This window comes from Malus domestica, chromosome 05 (genome assembly GCF_042453785.1).
Source record: "Malus domestica chromosome 05, GDT2T_hap1".
NCBI classification, from domain to species: Eukaryota; Viridiplantae; Streptophyta; class Magnoliopsida; order Rosales; family Rosaceae; genus Malus; species Malus domestica.
In genome coordinates, this window is record NC_091665.1 from 6,711,868 (window position 1) to 6,725,420 (window position 13,553).

General features: G+C 43.0%; 1 pseudogene; it reads right to left on the reverse strand.

Moving 5' to 3' along the window:
* Nucleotides 1–1,121: 1,121 nt before the first annotated feature.
* On the reverse strand, nt 1,122–3,479 carry LOC139196026 (uncharacterized; annotated as a pseudogene).
* Between the last annotated feature and the right edge of the window lie 10,074 nt (nt 3,480–13,553).

The following is a 13,553-nucleotide window of genomic DNA, read 5'->3' on the forward strand; positions in this document are numbered from 1 at the left end:
TTAACCATAAAATGGCATTTCTCCCAATTTAACACAAGGTTTGTTTCAACACAACGTTTCAAGATTAAAGTGAGATTATCCAAGCAATTATCAAATGAACTACCAAACAGACTAAAATCATCCATGAATATCTCAATAATCCTTTCAACATAATCAGAAAATATGCTGACCATACACCTTTGAAACGTGGCAGGAGCATTGCACAAACCAAATGGCATGCGTCGATATGCAAACGTTCCAAAGGGACAAGTAAAAGTGGTCTTTTCTTGATCATCCGGGGCAATGACAATTTGATTATAACCAGAGTATCCATCAAGAAAACAATAAAAGGAATGACCCGCTAACCTTTCAAGCATTTGATCTAGGAACGGCAATGGGAAATGATCCTTCCTTGTGGTGGCGTTTAGCTTCCTATAATCAATGCATACTCGCCAACCGGTTTGGATTCGTGTTGGTACAAGCTCATTCTCCACATTCTCCACAACCATCACTCCAGATTTCTTGGGCACGCATTGAATAGGTGAAACCCAACGGCTATCGGAGATAGGATAGATCACTCAACAATCAAGGAGCTTGATTATCTCCTTTTTCACAACTTCCATCATTGGAGGGTTGAGATGGCGTTAAGCCTCTCTAGTTGGTTTGACCCCCTCCTCAAGAAATATGTGATGCATACACGTTGTAGGGCTTATACCCTTGATATCGGCCAAGGTCCATCCTAGGGCAAATTTGAACTCCTTCAAGACTCGAACTAGTTTCTCTTCTTCTTGTGCCGTGAGGAATGAGGATATGATGGTAGGTAGGGTCTCATTTTCTCCCAAGAAAATGTACTTCAAATGGCTTGGTAATGGTTTGAGTTCAAGGACAGGTGCTTGAATTATTGATGGAAGCAACTTGTTAGTTGAAATAGGAATGGAATCGAAGTTAGGAGACTTACCACCATGCTTAGGTAATGACTCAAGGGCAGCAGCCAACTCAATGAATTCCTCACTAGAAGCCACGGCAAGGAATGGTTCATGCATGCCATGGGTTAGCATATGGTTTGCACCCTTGGTGTTGAGTTTCATGCCTCTTGTAATGATTTTTTCAAGCACATCGTCATTCAAATCTTCAAAATATCCCTACGCCAAAGAGTCAATTATATCAATAGAGAAACATGAATGGTCCTCACTAGGGTATTTAATAGAATCAGAAAGATTGAAATTAACAACTTCCCCATCAAATTCCATGGACAAAGTTCCATTAAACACGTCAATCTTAGTCCGGGCCGTTTTCATGAATGGCCGTCCAAGGAGGATGGGCAATGAAGTGGCATGGTCCGATTCATCCATTTCGAGAACATAGAAATCTGCTGGAAAGATTAAGTGATTGACCTGCACAAGAACATCTTCCAAAACTCCCTTTGGATAGACGTTAGATCTATCGGCTAATTGTATGATTACACCATCATTTTTCAACACTCTTAAATTCATAGATGCATAAATTGAGTATGGCATAACATTTATAGAAGCACCTAAATCTAACATGGCAGATTCAAAGCGAGTGTTTCCAATGACACAAGGAATTGTAAACTACCCGGATCTTTGCATTTGGGGGGTAGTTTGCGTTGCAAGATGGCGGAGACATTTTCACCTACCTTTACAACCTCTTTGGTCAAAATCCTCTTCCTAGTGGTGCACAACTCCTTTAGAAACTTGGCGTATCTCGGAACCTGCTTGATTGCATCCAAAAGAGGTATGTTAACTTGAACTTTCCTAAATGTCTCAAGGATGTCCTTTTCAGCTTCCTCCTTCTTTGTTTGCATAAACCTACTAGGAAAAGGAACATTCGAAGGAAAAACATTAGTAGGAACTGAATTTGACACATTCTTACCCTTATTGGACGATTTGTACAGATTTGGGGTACTAGAAGCTTGCGGTAAAGGTGGAACCACCTTTGTCGTGGGTAGGCTTACTTCTTCCTCTTCAATTTGCAAGTTTTCATCCTCTTCGAGACCTGATTTTGATGGTATAAGACCTGCCCCAACTTCTTTTCCACTTCTCAACAATATGGCTTTTGCACTTTCGAAACCTCCTTTTGGATTTGGAATGGTAGAACTAGGAAGTTGGCCTTGGTCTCGAAACTTCCCTACAAAATCTGCAATCTGCCCAATTTGTTTCTCCAAATGATCCACCCTTTTGTCTTGGTTTTGCATCGCTTTGGCTTGATTTTCTTGCCCCTGAGACAAGTTAGTTAGTAACTTAAGAAGTGTATCATTGTTTAGAGATGTACCTGAAGCATTTGGGGCAGATTGTTGTGGAACATGTGGGGGTGCGTATGGGTTGGTGAAAAACTCTGGGGGTTGTTGCCTAAAGCATCCTTGTTGTTAGGGTTGTTGGGCCTCCCTCCACTTGAAGTTTGGATGGTCTCTCCAACCTGGATTATATGTGTTTGAATATGGATCGTTCCTCGGTTGGTTTTGGCCTTGAAATCCAATTACGTTAGCGCTCTCCCATCCACCATTCTTAATGAGTTGAGGGCACTTTTCCGAGGCATGTCCTTGGATAGAACATACACCACACACCATTGGTCCTTGCATCCTCATTCCTTCGGCCATCTGAGACACAATAGAAGTAAGATTAGCTAATTGTGAATGAATATCGGGTGTGGAACTTACCTCGTGTACTTGCTGCCGTGGGGGTCCTCTTTGGCCAACACCCTCGTATTGTTGAGCGTTCAACGCTCGATTAGAAATCAAGATCTTGGCAGCCATGGGTGTTTTGTCCACCAATGCTCCACCCGCCGAGGCATCGAGCATTTGACGTTCAATTGGTAGGAGCCCCTCGTAAAAGTATTGTAGAAGTAACTCCTCCTTCATCTGATGATGTGGACAAGAAGCAACAAGTGATTTAAAACATTCATAATAAGTCGAAAAAGACTCACCTTCATCTTGCTGAATTCCACTTATCCTTTTACGTAGTAGAATGACTCGAGAGGTTGGGAAAAACTTCTCCAAAAATGCCCGTTTCATACTCTCCCATGATGTGATAGTTCCTGGGGCTAGCTCATACAACCAATCTTTAGCCTTTTCTAAGAGAGAAAAGGGAAAAGCCTTCATTTTCAGAATGCTCCCATCAACATTCACAGGGGTCAAGCTTGAACAAACAACCTCGAACTCCTTCAAGTGTTTATTAGGATCTTCCATGGCCATCCCGTGGAACTTAGGGATGTGATGCAATAAACTTGATTTTAATTCGAACTCGTCTGTCTTCCCTAGGGCAGCCAGGGGGTATTGGATGCATAGGGGAGCGGCATTGTCCAATCCCGAAGCGGAAAGCTCCTTGATTGTTCGATTGTCCGCTGCCATGTTAGGATCTTCCTCTTCCTCTTCAAGTGGATGTTCTTCAAACTCAGGTTCAGGAATAGGTGGGTTACGATCTTGCTGATTCATATTCCTTCTCAAAGTCCTCTCAAAATCGTCGTCAAAGTCCAAGATGTGCTCACGAATCGGGTGAGAACTCCGAGTCATAAACTAATACCTAAAACAAGAGAACAACAAGGTCAGTAACTAGTAAAAACACACGGAAATAAACAAAAAGAAATAACAAGGATTAGCAAAGTTGCTAATCCCCGGCAACGGCGCCAAAAATTTGATGCAAAAATTAACTTAACACACAAATTTAACCCTCTTTTGACACTGTAGTATAAGTATAAGTAGGGATCGTTCTGGACCGGGGATTAGGAGGGATTGCTAAACACTTGAAAACTGACTTAGGAACGTAAAAACAAAGTTTAAAACACTAAACTAGATTCAAAGAATGCAAAACTAAAATTTAAAATACTAAAACAAACCAAAAGACTCAAAACTGCCTTAAAAACACTTTCTGGGCAGTTTTGAACTCTAACATAAATCTGAACGAAATTGGGTTATAACTTGAATCAAAACACTTAAAAACACAAACCAAAACACTTTCTAACTAATCTAGACTCAAAGAATGTAAAACTAAAGTTTGAAACACTGAAACAAACCAAAAGACTCAAAACAGCAAACACTCAAAACTGCCTTAAAAACACTTTCTGGGCAGTTTTGAGCACAAACACAAATTTGGACGAAATTGGGTTACCACTTGAATCAAAACACTTAAAAACACAAACTAAATGGATTTCTAACTAATCTAACACCTTAAAATAAAGGGGGATTTGATTTTGACGAAATTGAAAACAAGACAAAACTTTGTAATTAAAACAGATTGTAGAACAAAATTGGTTAAAGTGAATGGATGGAAAGCTAGCTAAAAGGGTTCTTCTCCACACATGTCACACTTGTATACGAAACGATTTCCAATTGCTTCTCAATAAACCATGAATTCCTAACACCCCAAGTTAATTAGATACGCTTGAATTAACTTTCAGATTTCCCTTAAGTTATTGAATTGGATGAATTGCATACGATAACCCAAAGCATTCCCCACAAGCTCCCTACATGAATTGCATAATAGAGATACAAGTAAGAATCATTAAGTTCTATGAAAATCATAAGCATTGGCGAGGCACTTGTTACTATGAATTGCATCAAACTTATGCCAAGAATTTACTTAACACGATTGTGATCAACAACCTTTACTACTTTTGAATATAAGTTCGTAACAATTAGGTGAAATTCCCTTATATCCTAGCATCGCACTTATGCATGAAAATTAAGCGTGCACTCTCAACCAACATACACAAATCAGTTTTAATTCTTGTAGATAGGCAAATTAAATTCACAACTTATGAAACGCAATTGGAAGTAATCAAATCATATAGCAAGCATAAACATGGTTTTGAATCCCTCCTAGCCAAGGGGGGTTTAGTTTCTCATACTCACAAAGCAAAGATAAACAAATTTAGACAAAGAAAGAAAACACCTAGATTCCCCAACGATCCACTTTGAACAACAAGCACGCCTATGGACTGTCCTCCTTCCTCTTTGCTGCAGCACAAGACTTGGGGACAGGTTTTGGGTGATATTTTTATGGAGGAATGGATGTGAGATGGTATGGTAGTGTTTAGGATAGGTGGAGGGTGCGGCAAAGGTAAGGACTTATGGATGTATGGTGATTTGGGAGTGTAGAATGGTGTGGAATGTGGCTGGACGAATTTCTGAGATGAGAGGGGGTATTTTTGATGTAGTGTGTTGTTCTTCCCTTCACTCCCTATTTATAGAAGCTCCAAAGCAAAGAATCACTCAAGTGGCTTCAATAAACAATACAAACAAAGACCAAAATGATGCAAAAACAACTAGTTTACATGCTCTTTTATCATTGTGTCTTGCCTTTAACAAAAGGCAATCATTCCTCTCTTGCTAATTCAACTCTTTTGTAGCTGTCCATGTGCCTTCATTCTTCAATTTCTGATGCATTTGCCTTGTATTCCATCCCTTTTCCATATGTACTAGCTGTTAGACAACTTTCACACACATGTTTTGCATCATTTCATCTTGCAAACATCAACTTTTGGCCACTTTACACCTTTACACACATGCTATGCATCATTTCAGCTTGCAATTATGTTTGTAGTTGCTGAAAATGTGAATACAACTTGTAAAGCAATCCAACAAATGGCATCTTTCACTTCTTTTCCTTTCAAATTGTTCCTTAAGTGTATGTATCTGCACACTTCCACACTTCAACTTCATTATTCAGATTTTTGCATGTGTTGAAACCCTTTTTAAAACACCAAAAACGTCCATCCCACTTGCACCATATGCATGCAATCCATTTTGGCCCAAAATTGCTCCAAATTGCACCAAAATGCACTTTCTTTCCAACTTTGTTATTAGGACCTACAAACACACGAAAATAGCTTAAAACACTCTTATAAGCAATAACTAACTAAGTAAATGCAAGAAAACATGTTAACTAAGTCACATAAATATGCTCCTATCAGCACAGCAGACAGGCACGAGGTAGAGGTGATGGTCTGCTTCTTTCTTCAATCTTTCCAAGTGCCGACCATTTGCTTTCTTTCTCCTTGCCCCTAGCTGATGATGAATTAGCACATTGTCTCCACATGCTTCGAGGTATCATTTTCACTTCCCTTATCTGTTCCCCAGGCAGATGTGGTAGCTTGAGGAAGCATAAGATGTTGAAAATGAATACTCGAGAGCAAGGCTAGGTAAGCAATTAGGAAGGGGTTCCAGGCAGTCGGTTTCAGATCAGAAGATTGATACCAAGAGCTGGCTGATTGCTCTCTTTCTCCTTGTCCCGCAGGTGAAAAACAACGACAAGAAGAATGACAGGGAGAAAGCATGATATGAGATACTCTTGCTTTCAACTTTTTCTTTTGATGGGTTGTTTGCAAAGGTATCCCAGGGAATAAGCAACATCGAGTGACTCGAGAAGCTTTGTTGGGAAGGCATTCTCGGAGATGAAGAAGGGTTATGTATGTCTGCCTTGCAATGGAGGGTGAAGGTCGACATTTATATGAATTAATAACCGGTACTATTCTTTCACTCTTGTCGACAACCATTGGATGATTGAATAGTAATCTTCACGTGCTTTTTACGTCACCAGAAATCTTCGACAGATTGCCCGTAATTTCCACAAGGTTAAGTGTGCATGTGACAGATGCTGACACGTCTGGAAAAGCAAATGCCTCTTTGATATCTGAAATCGGCGCTTCGACAAATTGCCCGTGATTTCCGCAAGCTGAGTGTGCATGTGACAGATGCTGACATGCCTGGAAAAGCAAATGCCTCACCAATTTCTGAGCTTGCCTCTTCGATTTCTGAGCTCCGTCGAGTGCAGAGGTTGCATGTGACAAGTGCAGACAAATCTGGAATAGAGGATGGCCCGTGGTTTCTAAGCAAGCCCAGCTTTTGAGAAAGCTAGGGCCTCTTCGATTTTTAAATTGGCCTCTTTGATTTTTGAGCTCGCCTCTTCGATCTCTCAAATCCCGTCGAGTGCTAATTTTTATAGAGGATAAGCAGTTCGTTTCTAAGCACACTTGAATTTCTTCCGGTAGAAACTCCCTTCATTGCACTTTTAAGATCTCTATTTGTCCGACCTCTTCTTTCTTCAATACCTTTGAAAATGTCTGGCCCCTCCGACCGTCGTTTTGACTTGAACCTTGGTGAAGAGGCATCCATGCCTTCTCCAGACAACATATGGCGCACATCCTTCATATCCCCTACTGGTCCTCCTACCGTTGGGGATTCGTTGATGAAAAATGCTATGACCGCTGCGATGGTGGCCCAGAACCTTGTCACTCCCAAAGATAACAGACTACTTTCCAAACGGTCTGATGAGTTGGCTGTTAAGGAATCTCTGGCTCTCAGTGTGCAGTATGCAGGTTCTATGTCTAATATGGCGCCCATCCTTCATATCCCCTACTGTTCTTCTTATATTGCACACAAATCATGGCTTTGAAATCACCCCAAGCCAAGAGGGGTTTAGCCACTCATATTTACAACAAAACAAAATGAAATGAATTTAAACATTAGAAACAAAAGAAAGAAAACACCTAAACACTCCAACGATCCAAGTTGGACAACAAGCATGTCCAAGCACTTTCCTTCCCTTCCTTTGCTACGGCACAAGGTGTTGGTGAGTGTTTGAAGGTTTGTTTGTATGGAGGAATGGATGTGAAGATGAATGGATGTGTTCATGTCTCTATCCATTTACATATTTATCCACACTAGTGACCAGAGCAATCTAGCGAAGGTCAGGAACTTAACACTTTCTGTTGTACTAAAGTCCTTACTGATTTTGTGCATCAACACGTAGCAAGTATCACAACACTTTAGGACTTGGTGTAAGTCATTCAGTGCTTGGCAAAGGTGAAGCTTATCGACTACGTAGCATGTCAACAGTGGATAAAGCTTCATATATGCACGCTAGCTTGTTTAACCTTTCACAAGAATGTGCGGTTGTATAAGTCTAGCACGGTTTTACTGCTCAAAGGGCAAACCGTAGGCAGTCTTCTGGAAACTGTAGGCTACCTTAGTGTACTCGGTAGCAGCTCTAGAGTTCCAAGGTAGCCGTCCCTATGGCGTACTATGTAATGTGCCCCCTCCGTCTCAAAGGCTCGGTTCCCTGCCGATTAGGCCAAGAGACCCAAAATCCTTCAGTTAGCTAAGCCTTGAAAAAGACCATTGTGGCTACTTCTAGGAATCCTGGCGGAAGCTATCGTGCATCTAGTTATACTAGAGTAGCCCGACTCATCCACATTTGGATATTCGGAGTGTAAGTTTATCCTTCCGCCTTTGAGAGCAGACCTATGTGGGTGTCGGGGAATCGGTTTACCCTCTCACACTTGAGAGAAATTAGTTTATCCTCTCACACTGAAGAGCATGGATGGTCCATTGGGGGGTGCAATTCCTACGATGAGTCCCTAAGAAGGGCGTAGTCTTCTTTTGAACTGTAGGAGTGATCAGTTGTTGTAAGCTTGCAGCCAAGCCAAATTGTATATTACTTCTGAATTCCTCATTGAAAAATGAGTGAAACGAATGATAACTTAGTTGTAAGGTAGGAACTGCATAACAATTGGATAGTCCGCAGCTTACGAAGTGGTGCCTATCGAGCTGCTTGAGTCTTCAGGGCTTTGATGTAGGGGTGGGCAAACGGGTCCTGGACCTGCGAGTCAGGGCGGATCCTTACAGTTCGGGGTGGGTACGGGGCAAGTTCAAAAATTATAAATACAAAAAGGGGCAGGCCGGGCCGATTCCTGGTAAATAACGGGGCGGGCCAGTTCTAAAAGTTAGAGAAAACAAGCCCTCGGCACGGACCGTTCATTACTATTGTTTATTACCCTTCTCAGGCTCAGGCCTTTTCGCTCAAGCCTCACCCTCACCTTACCCTCTCTCTCTCTCCCGAGTCCAGTTCGAGTATTATCCCTAGTCTAGTCTGAATCTCCTCCCTCATCTCTCGATCTCCTCTCTGTCGATCTCATCCTTCCCGATCTCCTCCATCTCGATCTCATCTATATCGATCTCCTCTATCTCTCTCTCTTTCCCACAGTCTCTCTCTCTCCCCCCATCTCACCCGCCCTAAACCCAGCTGAACCGATTTCTTCTTCTCATCTTCCCCAATTTTCACAAAACACCACTGGATTCTTGCGATTTCACAAATCACTACCATTGTCGCTGACTTCTTTAATCTAAATCAAGCATGCTGCTGTAAATGACGATTCCGGTGATGTCTGGCCTCAATGTTGGTCTCAAATGACTCATCAACACCCGAGTACCTTCTAGGCCTATTGCATGTGAACATCTTATTCATATTTGTGAAAAAATCCGTTTAAATTTCTGAGCTTTTGAGGGTTCTTCGTTTAACCTATGGTTTTTTTTACGTTTTTATTTGAGATTTAGTATTTATTTTCTAGAGTTTTTAAAATACTTCGATTAAATTTATGAGTTTGGTAGTGGTATTTATGAAATGATTGTTAGGTTTTATGCGGCAGATGTGAGGGTGGAGAGCTTCGAGGTGCTCGACAAGTGCAAGAGGAAGGTTGTGGTGATGGTAAATCTGACGGTGATGGTGGAGCGAGTCTGGATCTGGGTTGGGCTGGTCTTGGCCGAGACGATAAGCGAGTTGAAGATCGGGAGGATGAGATGAGTGAGTGGACTCTGGCAGGCGATAAAAAACTGCCAAAAAACAAAAAAAAATAAAGAGGACCCGTAGACCCATCCCAAACCGACCCGTTTCAAACGGGCTGGGTTAGGTCCGGTTCTAGTGATCAGATTTGCAATATCCGGCCTGACCCGGCCCGTTTCCTATTTAAGCAGGTCTGGTCCGGTCCTTTTAAATTTGGGCCCGGCCCAGCCCATGCCCACCCCTACTTTGATGTAGTGGGAGGTCACGTATGGTACTTCCTCATATTGTAGGTGTTCTACTGCTTTTCGATCTCTTTGTCGTTCATGGTGGCAGGGGTGTAGCTATTATTGTTGCCTATTCTGTTGATCTTGTCCAGACCTTCCCAGATAAGATCCATCTTTTTGGAGCCTTATCTACAAACAGTGAAGAAGGCTTTTCTTAGGATTGGATCTCTAGGCTGGAACTGCCGGATCTTGGCCCTTTTGTTGTAGCTGGAAATGACCTGCTACTTATAGGCTGCGATGCGAGTGATGGTCTGCTTGCGCTTCTCCTCTACCGGATCTAAGCTTGTGGCCATCTCGTTACTGTTATGCTCAATACTTGGCAATGGAGTGCTGATACTTAGCTCGATGACATTGGGATGAATGATTGCTTCTGAGCCAAATGCCAAATAGAAATGAGTCTATTTGGTTGCTCATCTTTTGGTGGTGCGATATGCCCATAAACATCCGAGGAGTTCGTCTGGCCATTTTCCCTTCTTGTTGGTGAAGGATTTCTTGAGGTAATTAAGAATCATCTTGTTGAATGCTTCGACCTGCCTATTGCCTTGAGGATATCTTGGCATGGACATGTGCTGCTTGATGCCATATTTTTTTAAGAACTTCACCAAATTTTTGCCCACGAATTGCTGGCCATTGTCGGTGACGATGGAATAAGGGATGCCAAATGGGCAAATGATGTTCCTCCATATGAAGGGCTCTATGTCCGTCTGAGTCGTGGTTGTCATGGGCTCTGCTTCTACCCATTTCGTGAAGTAATCGATTACCATGATCATTATGCCTTTACCCCCGGTAGTGGATGGCATTAGTCTTACCAAGTCGATTGCCTACTATATGAATGGCCAATGACTCGTCTATGGGTGTAGTTCGTTAGCAGGCAGTGCTGGTACCAGCTTGTACCGTTGGCAACGATCGCACTTTTGCATTAACTTCTTAGTGTCTTGATGCATGGTAGGCCAATAGTAGACTGCGTTAAGAACCTTTTGCGCTAAGGATCGGCCTCCGGAGTGATTTCCACAAACGCCTTCGTGGATTGAGCTTTTAGGTCATCGGAAGGCGTTAGGCAGCAAAGATGTGGTCCAGTGTAGGATCTTCGGGCAAGAATGTTGTTCCACATATAGTAGCATGCTGCCTTTATTTGGAGCTTTCTCGACTCTAACCTTTCCGTGGGGAGTGTACCATTGACCAGGTAGTCTATAATAGAACTTTGCCAGTTTGGAGTTGTACTCACCTGTGACATTTCGGCTGCCGGCTCCGCCTCTATGTTTAGCTTATCTAGATATTCCATCGGGATAGAGCGTTTGAGTTGGTGGTCGAAGGCGGAACCTAGGTCGGCTAGTGCGTTCACATGGGCGTTGTCTGCCTGCGAAACTTGACTGAGGGTGCAAGTTTGAAATGCCACAACTTGCTTGCATACTTTCCCTAAGTATTGCGCCATCATTGGATGTTTTGTCGTGTATTCCCCAATAGTCTGGCTGGTAATTAGCTGGGAATTAGAATGAATTGTAAGCTTTTTCACCGTCAAGTCTTTTGCCATTCAGATGCCTGCTAGTAAGGCTTCGTACTCGACTTCATTGTTGGATGCCTTGAGGCCTAGAGTAATCACCTACTCGAACATCGAACCATCTGGGTTGGCAAAGACCATGTCTGCTTCCGAGCCTTTGTAGTTGGATGCGTTGTCGACATACAAATACTAAAAGTCTCTATTAGGTGAAGTGGGCATGGCTAGGGTATGCTCAGCTACCTCCAGAACGTGGAGCTGGGGCTATGTTACACATAGCAGAAGATGCTCAACTGCCGGTATCATGCCGCTATAAAGTTGAATTATGGAGCAAGGGTCGACTGAGGTCGTGTGACATGTAGCAGGAGGTGGTGCTCAACTTACCGGTACATGTTGCTCATATGTAGAATCTTCTGAGGCGACGAGGACAAAACTTGTTTCATAGTTTCCTTATAGTGTTCGTTTGCCCTTGGCGTGCCATTTGAGCTAAGTTGTTGCATTCATAAAAAAACTTTGCACTGCCAGTGTCTGCGCCTTTATTGTCGCACATCTGGATTGGGCGGAATAGTGCGTCATGAGGATGACTGCGTGCGTCTAAAGGTATAACTTGAGCTTCCAAGTTGTAACAATTGCCGCCAAAGTTAGTTTTTGAATTTCTGGTAGCTGGTTTCCACATCGATTAGAGCTTTTAAACAGTGGAATACAAATAGTTGGGCCCTCAACTCATCTCGTATGAGGGTAGAGCTTATTGTTGCTTTAGATGCGGTTACTCATCCAGTCAGAACTTGAATTTCCTTTAGAGTAGTGGGGAACTTCATATTCAAGATCGCTCAAATTTGCCTTGAATGTGCATTGGGGTCCTTTTTGGAAGGCTACTATAGCTATCAAGTCGTTGCATCCGACTATTTTTGTCTTCTCTGCTTTGAACCTCTTCATGTAGTCACGAAGTGACTCCTTTGGGTTCTTCTTGACGTTGAACAAGTGGTAGAACTTTTTATTGATCGAGCAATAGGATGAATATTCTTTGGTAAAAACCAAAGAAAATTTGTCCAGGATGGATTGTGGGGGCAGGGTGTAGAACCAATCTTGCGCCTTGCCTTATAGAGTGGTGGCGAATATCTTGCACATGAGATTGTCATTATTTTGATAGAGGATCATTGCTTTTTGGTAGTGTTTTAGGTGTTTCTCCAGGTCTCCATCCCTTTTGAATGATGTGAAATATGGCATGCTGAAGCATGGAGGCTTTGCCTGCTCGATCTCGTCCGTGAAGGGTGACCTACTTATGTTGGTCATGTTTCATCGTAGTGCCTTGTTAGTGACCTTGTTGCATTAGAAATTATGCAATAGCTCGATTAGAAGCCTTTATACTTCTTCCTGAATTTACCTTTGTTGAGGGTAACGGAGCTCTCAGCTGCCCCTGGTCGTGACTTACTGGTCTAGGCTGCTCTTCTACGTGCTCGACTCGTCTATGCCACGGCTGTTGTGTATGTGGCTCATTCTTAACAGGCGAAGGAATTGTTCTTAGGCTGCTGGTTGAGCTTAAGCGGGACTGAGTGACTGCTTCTCTCCGTCCTTAGTGCTGCCTACTCCGATGTGAGGTGGCAGATGCTCCTTGCAGGCCTAGTCGCGATGAACACTTAACCTGGAAGGTTACTCATGTTGACTATCATAGTGTGGCCCCAACCCTGAATGTATGCTCATCCATGGGCCTAGTTAAAAGTGCACACTCTTTTCCGTGCTAAGACAGGAGTATACGCTATCTTAAGGGCCCAATCAAGAATGTACATTGCCCAAACGTTCGGTTCGTGGCTGGTCGAGTGGCTGCTTGCCAGGACACTGCTGGAGAGGTTCTTTGTCTGCCCCTGTCCTACTTCGGGACACCTCATATGGGGCATGTTGCATCTCGGTGCGCTGCAAGAGCTAATTCACCAAGGTCGTCTGCTGTGCAAGGGTGCTCGTCAATTTTGTGACTTGTCGATACAAGTGTTGTTCTCCATTTGGGTTGGAAAAGCTTGGAAGGAATGCCTCTCCCTGGGCAGTGGAAGTGTGGTAGACTCCGGGCACGAGATTTGAGTTGGGAAATGTCAAATCTACGGAGAAATATGGTGAAAATGCCCCCGGTTTAATCGTAGGTCCTAAAATTTGAAACCGGGATGGCTGAACTAATCTTGGACCAATTTAGGCCACTTGGAAGGCCACAGGAGGAGGCTCAGGCTGGGC